Here is a 12,641-nt window from a genome sequence, read left to right as displayed (position 1 = left end):
ATTTAGTCGAATTGACAGCCCTTAGATGTGTGCGATTTATCGTGTACCCAAAATTTACTGGATTTCTTTTAGTACCCATGTGGATGGCCTCGCACTTTTCTTTGTTTAGTGCCAATTGCCACTTTTCTCACCATACAGAAATTCTCTCTAGATCATTTTGTAATTGGAATTGATCATCTGATGATTTTACTAGACGGTAAATTATAGCATCATCTGCAGTCAGTCTAAGGGGGCTGCTCAGATTATCGCCTAAATCATTTATGTAAATCAGGAACATCAGAGGGCCTATGACACTACCTTGCAGAACGCCAGGTATCACTTCTGTTCTACTTGATGATTTACCATCTATTACTAAGAACTGTGAGCTCTCTAAGAGGAAATCACGAATCTAGTCACACAACTGAGACGATACTCTATATGCACACAATTTGATTAATAGTCGCTTGTGAGGAATGGTATCAAAAGCCTTCCGGAAATCTAGGAATATGGAATCGATCTGAGATCCCTTGGCGACAGCACTCATTACTTCATGGGAATAAAGAGCTAGCTGTGTTGCACAAGAATGATATTTCCTGAATCTGTAAGTCATTTTCTTCAAGGTGATACATAATGTTAAAGTACAGTATATGCTCCAAAATCCTGCTGCAAATTGAGGGCAGTGATATGGGTCTGTAATTCAATGGGTTACTCCTATTTCCTTTCTTGAATATTGGTGTGACCTGTTCTACTTTCCAGTCTTTAGGAACAGACCTTTCGTCAAGTGAGTGGTTGTATATTATTGCTAAGAAAGGTGCTATTGTGTCTGGATTCTCTGAGAGGAACCTGATTGGTATACCATCTGAACCAGAAGACTTTCTTAAGTAATTTGAGTTGTTTCGCAACACCTAAGATATCTACTTTTATGTCACTCATGCTAACTGCTGTTCTGGTTTCAAATTCTGGCATATTTACTTCGTCTTCTTTCATGAAGGAATTACGGAAAAATGTATTTAGTAACTCCGCTTTAGTGGTACCATCATCGGTAACATTTCCATTGCTATCGCGCAGTGACGGTATTGACTGTTTCTTGCCACTGGTATACTTTATATACAACCAGAATCTCTTTGGGTTTTCTACCATATTTTGAGACAATGTTCCATTGTAGAACCTATTAAAAGCATCTCGGATTGACGTCCGCACTAAATTTTGAGCTTCCGTGAAACTTAGCCGGTCTTGGGATATTGCGTTCTTCCGAATTTGGATTGCTCTGTTCGTTGCTTCTGCAACAGTGTTTTGACGTCTTTTGTGTACCATGGTGGATCAGTCCCATCTCTTATTAACTTATGCGGTATATCTATTGCTGTCGATACTGTATCTTTGAATTTGAGCCACATCTGGTCTACACTTACATAATTAGCTTGAAAGGAATGGAGCTCTTAGGAAGGCATCAAATAAATTTTTATCTTCTGTTTTAAATATATATATTTTGCATTTATTTTTAGTGGTTTTGGTTTTTATGGTTTTTGAGCCTCCCTGCAACGACCTTGTGTTCACTAATCCCTGTATCCATCATGACACACTCTATTAGATCAGGATCATTTGTGGCTAAGAGGTCAAGTGTGTTTTCGCAACCATTTACAATTCATGTTGGCTCATGAACTAATTGTTCAAAGTAATTTCCAGAGAAAGCATTTAGTACACTTTCGGAAGATGTTTTCTGTCTACCACCGGCTTTGAACATGTATTTTTGCCAACAAATCGAGGGTAGATTGAAGTCTCCACCAATTATAACTGTATGAGTGGGATACTTATTTGTAATGAGGTTAAAGTTTTCTTTGAATCATTCAGCTATTATACCACCTGAGTTGGGGGGTCGATAGAAGGAGCCAATTATTATTTTGGTACGGCTGTGGAGTATAACCTCTACCCAAAGTAATTCACAGGAACTATCAATTTCAACTTCACTACAAGATAAACTACTACCAACAGACACAAACGCACCAACGCCTACTTTATTTAATCTATCCTTTCTGATCACAGTTTGTGCCTCTGTAAAAATTTCTGCAGAATTTATCTCCGGCTTTAGCCAGCTTTCTGTTCCTATAACGATTTCAACTTCAGTGCTTTCTATCAGCGCTTGAAGCTCTGGTACTTTTCCAACACAGCTATGACAATTTACAACTACAATACCGACTGTTGCTTGGTTGATTCTCGTCGTTTCTTTGCCCTGTACCCTTTGAGACTGGAGCCCTTTTTGATCTTTCCCGAGACTGTCTAACCTAAAAAACCACTCAGTCCACGCCACACAGCCCCTGCTGCCCATGTAGCCACCTCCTGTGTGTAGTGGATACCAGACCTTTTTAGCGGAACCCGAAACCCCACTACCCTATGGCACAAGTCGAGGAATCTGCAGCCTACACGGTCGCGGAACCATCCAAGCCTCTGATTCAGACCCTTCACTCGGCTCTGTACCGAAGGTCCACAATCGGTCCTGTTGATGATGATGCTGCAGATAGTGAGCTCTGCCTTCATCTTGCTAGCAGGACTGGCAGACTTCACCAACTCAGATAGCCACTGGAAACTGTAACACCTCCGTTTTTATTCCGACCAGATCTGATCGAATAGCAGCCCAATATTTATTATTAACATGACCGTGAACCTAATGGGGCTGGCAGTCGGAATTGACCGCTACGGAAGTTGTTACTTTCCAGTTCGTCCTGTTCAATACTATAATACTGAATGTTTGATAATAAGGAACACCAGCACAGTTTCACTAATTACGAACTTATATTCGTCTCAAAACACAAAAAGGAGACAGCCACTGCCTTAGTCATACATATCTAATTACGGCTAATCTCAGCACAGGATTTCTTCATTTGCCATTATCGTCACACGCTAGTCCATCACTGCATCCAACACTGCAATCCAAGGTTAGGCCGGCACGGTAGACGCAAAACTAAATATTGGCACTAGTAACGTCACTGCTCACTTTTATAAAGATACTTCATCACTTTCCCGGTATTCATTTTATTATTTAGGGGTCTAACCATGGCAATGGTGACACCCTTCTCCGTTAAAAACCCTGTATTCCAATAATGGCCTCCACACACACCATTCCCGCCAACCACACTGGCGAATCTCGACACTCGCTCTCTCAACAAGTCACAATCGATTGTTCGCCCTATCGACCTGTGCCAAGTGCAAAGTTATAGTAAGGGCCTACGGACCCCTTACAAAGCCAGAGAGAATCTCTTCCGATCCGTAGTAACACACGTCATTAGTGCCAACATGAGCCACCACCTGCAGTTGGCTGCACCCTGTACCCTTCATGGCATCCGGACCCTTCCCACATCTTGGATGACTCCCCTCCCGGTATGCTCACAGAGTGCACATTGGCTTTCTTCCCATCCTTAGCTGCCATGTCCCTAAGGGGCTCCATCACCTGCCTAACATTGGAGCTTCCAGTGACAAGCAATCCCACCCTCTGCGCTTGTCGGGGCCTCTCAGGAAGACCGGCCACTGCCACAACAGATGAGGCTGCCCTTACTGGCTCAGAAGTACTTTCAGCAGTGGGCAGTACCTCAAACCTGTTACGGAGGCATAAGGGTACAGCCTTGAGGCCAGCACCAACTTTCGCGTTCCGCCCAGGGATTCGTGACCCTGCCACGGTTCGCCAATCACCGTCAGACAAGTGTTGACCAGCAGGGGCGTCCACATCCGAGGGCACAGTGGCATCAGAGATCCCAGGCAATGCTGCAGGCTCCAGAGGCACCAAAGCACTCACCTCAGGTGTCCCAGTGTCACCACGGCCCAGGGCAACAGCCTGGAGCCTGTAGACAATGGCCAACACAGCTTCGGGCTGTTTACGGACGGTGGCCAATTCCTCCTGAATCCGTACACAACAGGCGCAGTCCCTAACAATTTCTTTTCTTCCTCTCTTTTATCTCACAAGCCGTTCAAAACAAACAGATGACTGACGACTACGTGAATTTACACTATACGGGCACTAAAACGCGATGCTACAACTCTCAAATACTATAATACACCTGAAATTTGTGAATTAAACTATGCAGGTACCCAAAAACATGCAAATAAATTAATTGCTTACTACATAGAAAAGTTTAATCATGCCTAGCTCTCTCAAAGTTATCAGTAGCTCTAATGGAATGTCGTCTATTCACATGGCCTTATTTTGACTCAAGTCTTTCAGTGTTTTGTCAAAGTCTTCACACCATATCATATCTCCCTTCTCTTCGTACTCTATGTCCTCTTCCATTTCCATAATATTGCCCTCAAGTGCATCTCCCTTGTATCGACCCTCTATATTCTCCTTCCACCTTTCTGCTTTCCCTTCTTTGCTTAGGACTGGTTTTCTATCTGAGCTCTTGATATTCATACAGGTGGTTCTCTTTTCTCCCAAGGTTTTTTTTAATTTTCCTGTAGGCAATATATATCTTACACCTAATGATATATGCTTCTACAGATGTACATTTGTCCTCTAGACATTCCTGCTTAGCCATTTTGCACTTCATGTTGTTCTAATTTTGTAGACATTTGTATTCCCTTTCACCTGCTTCATATATTGTGTTTTTGTATTTTCTCCTGTTGTCGATTAAATTCAGTATTCCTTGCATTACCCAAGGATTTCTACTAGCCCTTGTCTTTTTGCCTACTTGATCGTCTGCTGCCTTCACTATTTCATCCCTCAAAGCTACCCATTCTTCTTCTATTGTATTCCTTTCCCCTGTTCTTGTCAAACGTTCCCTAACACTCCCACTGAAACCCTTGACAGCCTCTGGTTCTTTCAGTTTATCCATGTTTCATCTCCTTAAATTCCTGTCTTTTTGCAGTTTGTTTAGTTTTAAACTGCAGTTCATAACCAATATATTGTGCTCAGAGTCCACATCTGCACCTGGAAATGTCTTACATCTGAAAACGTGGTTAATAAATCTCTGTCTTCCCATTATATAATCAATCAATACCCTTCCGGTGTCTCCAGGTCCCTTCCATGTGTACAACCTTCTCTCATGATTCTTAAACCAAGTGCTAGCCATGATTAAATTATGCTCTGTGCAAAATTCTACCATGCTGCTTCCTTTTTCATTCCTTTTTCCCAGTCCATATTCACCTACTACTTTTTCTTCTCTTCCTTTTCCTGCTGTAGACTTCCAGTCTCCCACGACTGTTAAATTTTTGACTCCCTTAACTATCTGAATAATTTCTTTTAAGTCATAATACATTACCTCAATCTCCTCCTCATCTGCAGAGTTAGTTGGCGTATAAGCATGTACTACTGTGGTGGGTGTGGGCTTTGTTTCTATCTTGGCTACAATAATGCATTCACTATGGTGTTCATAGTAGCTTATCGGTGTTCCTATTTTTTTTTACTCATTGTTAAACCTAGTCCTACACTACTGTTATTTGATTCTAAACTCAGATTGGAATGTATACCGCAGAGACGGGCTGGACAGTGAAGGGGGAGGAGTATTTATAGCGATAGGAAGTGCAATAGTATCGAAGGAAATTGACGGAGATCCGAAATGTGAAATAATTTGGGTGAAGGTCACAGTTAAAGCAGGCTCAAACACGGTAATTGGATGTCTCTATAGGCACCCTGGCTCAGCAGTTGTTGTGGCAGAACACCTGAATGAAAATTTGGAAAATATATCCCGACCATGTTAGAGTTTTGGGTGGAGATTTTAATTTACCACATATAGACTGGGAGACTCAGACGTTCATAACGGGTGGCAGGGACAAAGAATCCAGTGAATTTTTTTGAACTGCATTATCTGAGAACTACCTTGAGCAGTTAAACAGAGAACCGACTCGTGGCGATAACATATTAGACCTTCTGGTGACAAACAGATCTGAACTATTTGAAACTGTTAACGCAGAACAGGGAATCAGCGATCATAAAGCGGTTACAGCGTCGGTGATTTCAGCTGTAAATAGACATATTAAAAATGGTAGGAAGATTCTTCTGTTTAGCAAAAGTGACAAAAAGCAGATTTCAGAGTACTCGACGGCTCAGCACAAAAGTTTTATCTCAAGTACAGATAGTGTTGAGGATCAGTGGACAAAGTTCAAAACCATCATACAATATGCATTAGATGAGTATGTGCCAAGCAAGATCATAAGAGATGGAAAAGAGCCACCGTGGTACAACAACCGAGTTAGAAAACTGCTACGGAAGCAAAGGGAACTTCACAGCAAACATAAACATAGCCAAAGCCTTGCAGACAAACAAAAATTACACGAAACGAAATGTAGTGTGAGGAAGGCTATGCGAGAGGCATTCAGTGAATTCAAAGGTAGAGTTATATGTACTGATTTGGCAGAAAATCTTAAGACATTTTGGTCTTACGTCAAAGCGTAGGTGGATCAAAACAAAATATCCAGACACTCTGTGACCAAAATGGTACTGAAACAGAGGATGACAGACTAAAGGCTGAAATATCAAAGGTCTTTTTCACAGAGGAAGACTGCACTGTAGTTCCTTCTCTAGATTGTCGCACAGATGACGAAATGGTAGATATCGAAATAGATGACAGAGGGATAGAAAAACAATTAAAATCGCTCAAAAGAGGAAAGCCCGCTGGACCTGATGGGATACCAGTTCGATTTTACACAGAGTACGCGAAGGAACTTGCCCCCTTCTTGCAGCGGTGTACCGTAGGTCTCTTGAAGAACGTAACGTTCCAAAAGATTAGAAAAGGGCACAGGTCATCCCCGTTTTCAAGAAGGAATGTCGAACAGATGTGCAGAACTATAGACCTAAATCTCTAACGTCGATAAGTTGTAGAATTTTGGAACACCTATTATGTTAGAGTATAATGACTTTTCTGGAGACTAGAAATCTACTCTGTAGGAATCAACATGGGTTTCGAGAAACACGATCGTGTGAAACCCAGCTCGTGCTATTCGTTCACGAGACTCAGAGGGCCATAGAAACAGGTTCCCAGGTAGATGCCATGTTTCTTGACTTCCGCAAGGCATTTTATACAGTTCCCCACAGTCATTTAATGAACAAAGTAAGAGCATATGGACTATCAGACCAATTGTGTGATTGGATTGAAGAGTTCCTATATAACAGAACGCAGCATATCATTCTCAATGGAGAGAAATCTTCCGAAGTAAGAGTGATTTTAGATGTGCCGTAGGGGAGTGTCATAGGACCGTTGCTTTTCACAATATATATAAGTGACCTTGTGGATAACATCAGAAGTTCACTGAGGCTTTTTGCAGATGATGCTGTAGTATATTGAGAGGTTGTAACAATGGAAAATTGTACTGAAATGCAGGAGGATCTGCAATGAATTGACGCTTGGTGCAAGGAATGGCAATTGAATCTCAATGTAGGCAAGTGTAATGTGCTGCGAATACATAAAAAGAAAGATCCTTTATCATTTAGCTACAATATAGCAGGTCAGCAACTGGAAGCAGTTAATTCCATAAATTATCTGTGAGTAGGCATTAGGAGTGATTTAAAATGGAATGACCATGTAAAATTAATCGTCGGTAAAGCCGATGCCAGACTGAGATTCATTGAAAGAATCCTAAGGAAATGCAGTCCGAAAACAAAGGAAGTAGGTTATAGTACACTTGTTCGTCCACTGCTTGAGTACTGCCCAGCAGTGTGGGATCTGTACCAGATAGGGTTGATAAGAGATAGATAAGATCCAATGAAGAGCAGCGCACTTCGTTACAGGATCATTTAGTAATTGCGAAAGTGTTACAGAAATGATAGATGAACTCCAGTGGAAGACTCTGCAAGAGAGACGTTCAGTAGCTCAGTACGGGCTTTTGTTGAAGTTTCGAGAACATACCTTCACCGAGGAGTCAAGCAGTATATTGCTCCCTCCTACGTATATCTCATGAAGAGACCGCGAGGATAAAATCAGAGAGATTAGAGCCTACACAGAGGCGTACTGACAATCTTTCTTTCCACGAACAATATGAGACTGGAATAGAAGGGAGAACCGATAGAGGTATGCAAGGTGCCCTCCACCACACACAGTCAGGTGTTTTGCGGAGTATGGATGTAGGTGGAGATGCAGATGCAGATGTAGATGGAGTCAGCCTAAGCAAATACTGCTCACCATGTCTTTCATGCTGCTGTGAATCGTAAACGTGGCTATAGTGGGGTGCCGTGCATGCCCCAGTAGCACAGATGGCTGTATCACAGATGGCTGTATCACAGATGCAGTCACATCAAATAAGTGTCTGTGGAGAGTACAGACAGACCTATAATTCAAGTGGAGGGGCAGTAGGCTTTACAGTAGTTGTAGGGGCAATGGTGTGGGTGATTGGCCAATCTGATGTTGTAACATTAACCAAGGAGAATATACAGCTGTTATATTTACTGAGCATATAACAGCTCTCTTGTATGGTTTCACGAAAAAAGAAAACAGATCTGGCATTCTATGGGTCAGAGTGTGGAATGCACGTCCCTTAATCTTGAGGGCAGATTACAAAACTAGAAAAGGAAGAGGTGGTTTTAATGTTTGTTTGAGATGAAGCACAAGCTGGGGTGGGGGAAGGTTGTAAAAGATAATTGACCATGCACTTTCAAAGAGAGAATCCCAGCAATGGCCTTAGGTGATTTAAGGAAATCATAAGAATCTAAGTCTAGGTAGGGACTTGAACTGCCATCTTCCTGAATAAAGAGTCAAATGCCTTACCAAATTCGGACAGAGAAATGGATTGGTTGAAATTAGGTACAGCAGAAGTTAGCAAAGGGGCTGCATCTAGAAATGAACTTTCCTGCAGACAGAATGGGACAGGGCTATATGAGCTGAGTGGGATAAAGCCGAACCGGTGAATGTCAACTGCTGTTTGTTTATGTGGTTGATTCAGTTTGCAAATGTTGAGCATTGTTATAGTTACTATCGAAATCCATAGATTCAGACTACCAGAGTGGAAATAAACGACTAACAGAAATAACAGGTAATAAAGATTATGTATTATCTTCTCGGTGTATCCAAGAAAGTGAAATTCTTACAGAAAATTTTTGGCCAGCTCGGTACACTAGACAGGGCGAGTTGTAGTCCCCGGCTAGCAGCCACTTAAGTTCCATTCTGGGAGTAGTGCGGAAAATGTATTGTACGAACACGTAATAACACCTAACTGGAGAATAATTGCCGGATAACTAAACCGGTGATTGTAGCAGGGTTAGTAAAGTTAACCAGAGAATGGGTTTTGACAGTGGTAGGAATAGTTACAGAATTAGTGATGACAAGATTGTTTGTTAGAACGAGGAAGGAGAAGAAACGGGGACATCACACAAATTATGGAAGAATATGACGATTCCGAATGTACACAAAAATTTCATTCTACTACTTTTCGGTCTCGGGTGTGAGAAACTGGAGCGTATGAATGAAATGTGAAACTATTTCCTAACATAAAGCTTTTTGATTGCAGTAGACCTGATAGGTATTTCATATTGATACTTCATGAATTATATTCTCGTACTATAAAAAGGATCATTATTGCCAAAACAGTCTGGCTTATTTGGTGTGTGCTACAATTGCTGCAATATTGGAAAGGCCTGTTTTGTTTAGTCCAGCATGCAGGGACAAAATAGACGTAATCACATCGAGTCTTGGATACTATTTGTATTAACAGCTTTTTCAGTATTAGACAACAACATTTCGATTTTTCATGTAGCAAAGTGTTTGATGAACTTTGAGGTAATAGATTCTTTCGCAGAAAGGAAAGCGCGCCATGTAAAGCTGCAGCAATATTAGAGAGAAAATTGCTAGGACCTAGGGATTGAAGAAATGTTCGCTGTCTTGCCTGTCTCTTGCCTTTAATGGTTTTAGGTAACCTATATTTAATTTGATGTCACATAGAAGAGCAAGTTATTAGCTAATAGGCAATGAAGAGTCCAGATTTTCAGAAGAGTTCTTGTTCTCCCGGTTGCAAATAATCCCATCAAGTACTAATTGCCCCCCCCCCCCTCTCTCTCTCTCTCTCTCTCTCTCTCTCTCTCTCTCTCTCTCTCTCTCTCTCTCTCTCTCTCTCTCTCTTTAAGGGGGGGGGGGGGGGGGGGGGCGGGCGAATGTCAAACTGGCCAACTGGGAGCAGGAGAGGCACTACAGGACATTTTAATTTCCACTGTCCCGAGATACTTTGATGGTATCCATTGCAAAATATACACGTTTGAGTTCCACAGAGCGAAATACAGTGACACGCTGTATAAGAATGTGGTTTGAAGAGGCGTGGCACTGCACTTCGGCACACTAAAGACCAAATAACATGTCTTACATTTCCTCGAAGATACATGTTTTATGTATCACACTCTTCAGAAAGATGTGCGCTACAAAATGAACTTATTTTTGAAAAGTCTTATTATTATTATTATTATTATTATTATTATTATTATTATTATTAAAAGTTCTGGTGCACAGAGCAGTCTGAGTTGTAGGGGGGGGGGTTAGTCTCTACATGATCCATGTTTACGTCTAGTGATTTTTCTGTTTCCTCTTTGTTTAATCTTCCAATGTTTGTTTTTGTTACAAATGAATAGAGAATAATCTCTGTAAGTGCAGTACTAATACAGGTCAGTTCTGTGTAACTTTTCAATACATTGTCACAGAACAGTTTGGCGACAGTGCTGTTTGTCACTGCTGGATTAGTGGTTATTCTTAATATTTTTATGTCCCTGAAAACACACGTTATTGAAGCAAATATTGCACTAGTGATAATTTTGAACTGCTATATCAGATGCTCACATAAAATTTCACTTTAAAACATTTTGTCTGTTCTGAGAAAGAAGTCAGTGTTTCCTATTCACACTTGGTCTCACATAAAAATGTGATGAGCGGAATTTGTGTGGGGTGTCTCAATCCACACAGTATAAAAACGAAATTATAAATATATGCAAAAACACTGGATAAAATGCATCTGACTTCTCTTAGGAGAGAACCTAGAGCTGTATGTACATGCGATAGTTATTCTCATCTTATCTTCACAGTCCATATGCAAAGAGGTTGCAGTTATTCCCAGAGTAATCATTTAAAACCAGTTCTTGAAACTAGGTTAATAGACTTTCTCGGGATAGTTTACGTCTATCTTAAAGAGTCTTCCAGTTCAGTTCCTTCAGTATCCCTGAGAGATTCGCCGATGGAGTAAACAAACCTGTGACCATTCGTGCTGCTGTTCTCTTGTAAACATTCAATATCCCCTGTTAGACCTATATGGCATGGGTCCCACCCACTTGACCAACATTCTAGAATGGGTCACACAAGTGATTTGTAAGCAATCTCCTTTGTAGATTGATTGCACTTCCCCAGTATTCTACAAATAAACAGATGTCTACCACCTGCTTTACTTATGACTGAACCTAAGTGATCATTCCATTTCACGTCCCTAAAAAATGTTACATCCAGCTATTTGTATGAGTTGGCAGATTCCAGCAGTTACTCACTGCTGTTATAGTCATAGGATACTAGATTTTTTAATTGTGTGAAGTGCAAAGTTTTACATTTTTGAATATTTAAACAAGTTGCCAATCTCTGTACCACTGAAATCTTATCAGTATATGACTGAATATTTATGTAGCAGCTTTCAGATGGTATTTCATTATAGATAACAGTGTAATCTGCAAAAGGCCTAATTTTACTATTAATATTGTCTGCAAGGTCATTAATATGCAGCATGGACAGCAAGGGTCCCAACAAGCTTCCCTGGAGCACACTTGAAGTTACGCCTACATCTGGCGATGACTCTCCATCCAAGATAACGTGCTGTGTCCTCCATACCAAAAAGCCTCAATCCAGTCACGAATTTCATTTTGATAACCCGCGGTATTGTACTTTTGACAATAAGCATAGGTGTAGTACCAAGTTGAATGCTTTTCGGAAATCAAGAAACACTGCATCTACCTGATTGCCTTTATTCTACACTTTCAGTATGTCATATGAGAAAAGTGCAAGTTGGGTTTCACACGATCGACGTTTTCGAAATCCATGCTGGTTGGCATTAAGAAGGTGACTGTGTTCAAGATATCACATTTTATTTGAGCTCAGAATATATTTTGAGATTTTACAACAAATCGATGTTGAGGATATTGGACAGTAATTTTGTGGATCGCTTCTACTACCCTTCTTGTAGACAGGTTTGACCTGTGTGTTTTTTTTTGTTAGAGGGTACTGTATCAACACATTCAGTTCACAATACTTTTCGTTTTAAATACAGTCCATGACTACACTAATGGATGGGGATTAAGCAGTGCAGTAGTAAGTTTCGACATTATTACTTGCATTTACTCTCAGGTCTGATAATGTGTGTGTGTGTGTGTGTGTGTGTGTGTGTGTGTGTGTGTGTGTGTGTGTGTGTGTGTGTGACTTGCATTTACTCTTGGGTCTGATAAGGTGTGTGTGTGTGTGTGTGTGTGTGTGTGTGTGTGTGTGTGTGGTTTTTTTTTACGGCTATGAATTTGTGAGAGACAATTCCATTTTCCATCCTGGGTGTTACTCAGTCATTGTCATTTATACTATTATCAGCTGATTTCAACTGTTTGCCATTTTTACTCCTACACTTGTAAATTTACACAATTGGCCTTTGTGGGGCTGTACAAATGTGCATCTGTCATTTTAAAACGTAATCAATGTCAAAGAAAACATGAGCAAGAACAACAGTTTTTCCCCTCATTGCTTTGA

The 12,641-nt window shown here is 40.9% G+C and overlaps 1 protein-coding gene across 1 annotated transcript in view; it reads left to right on the top strand.

Annotated features, from left to right (window-relative positions):
* The window catches only part of LOC126412798 (putative oxidoreductase GLYR1 homolog), a 262,238-nt gene that overhangs the window by 230,337 nt on the left and 19,260 nt on the right, over positions 1–12,641 (top strand). The window lies entirely within an intron of this gene.

This window comes from Schistocerca serialis, chromosome 7, assembly GCF_023864345.2.
Source record: "Schistocerca serialis cubense isolate TAMUIC-IGC-003099 chromosome 7, iqSchSeri2.2, whole genome shotgun sequence".
NCBI classification, from domain to species: Eukaryota; Metazoa; Arthropoda; class Insecta; order Orthoptera; family Acrididae; genus Schistocerca; species Schistocerca serialis.
The sequence above is the reverse complement of the archived record's forward strand: the minus strand, read 5'-3'. Positions and strand labels throughout refer to the sequence as shown.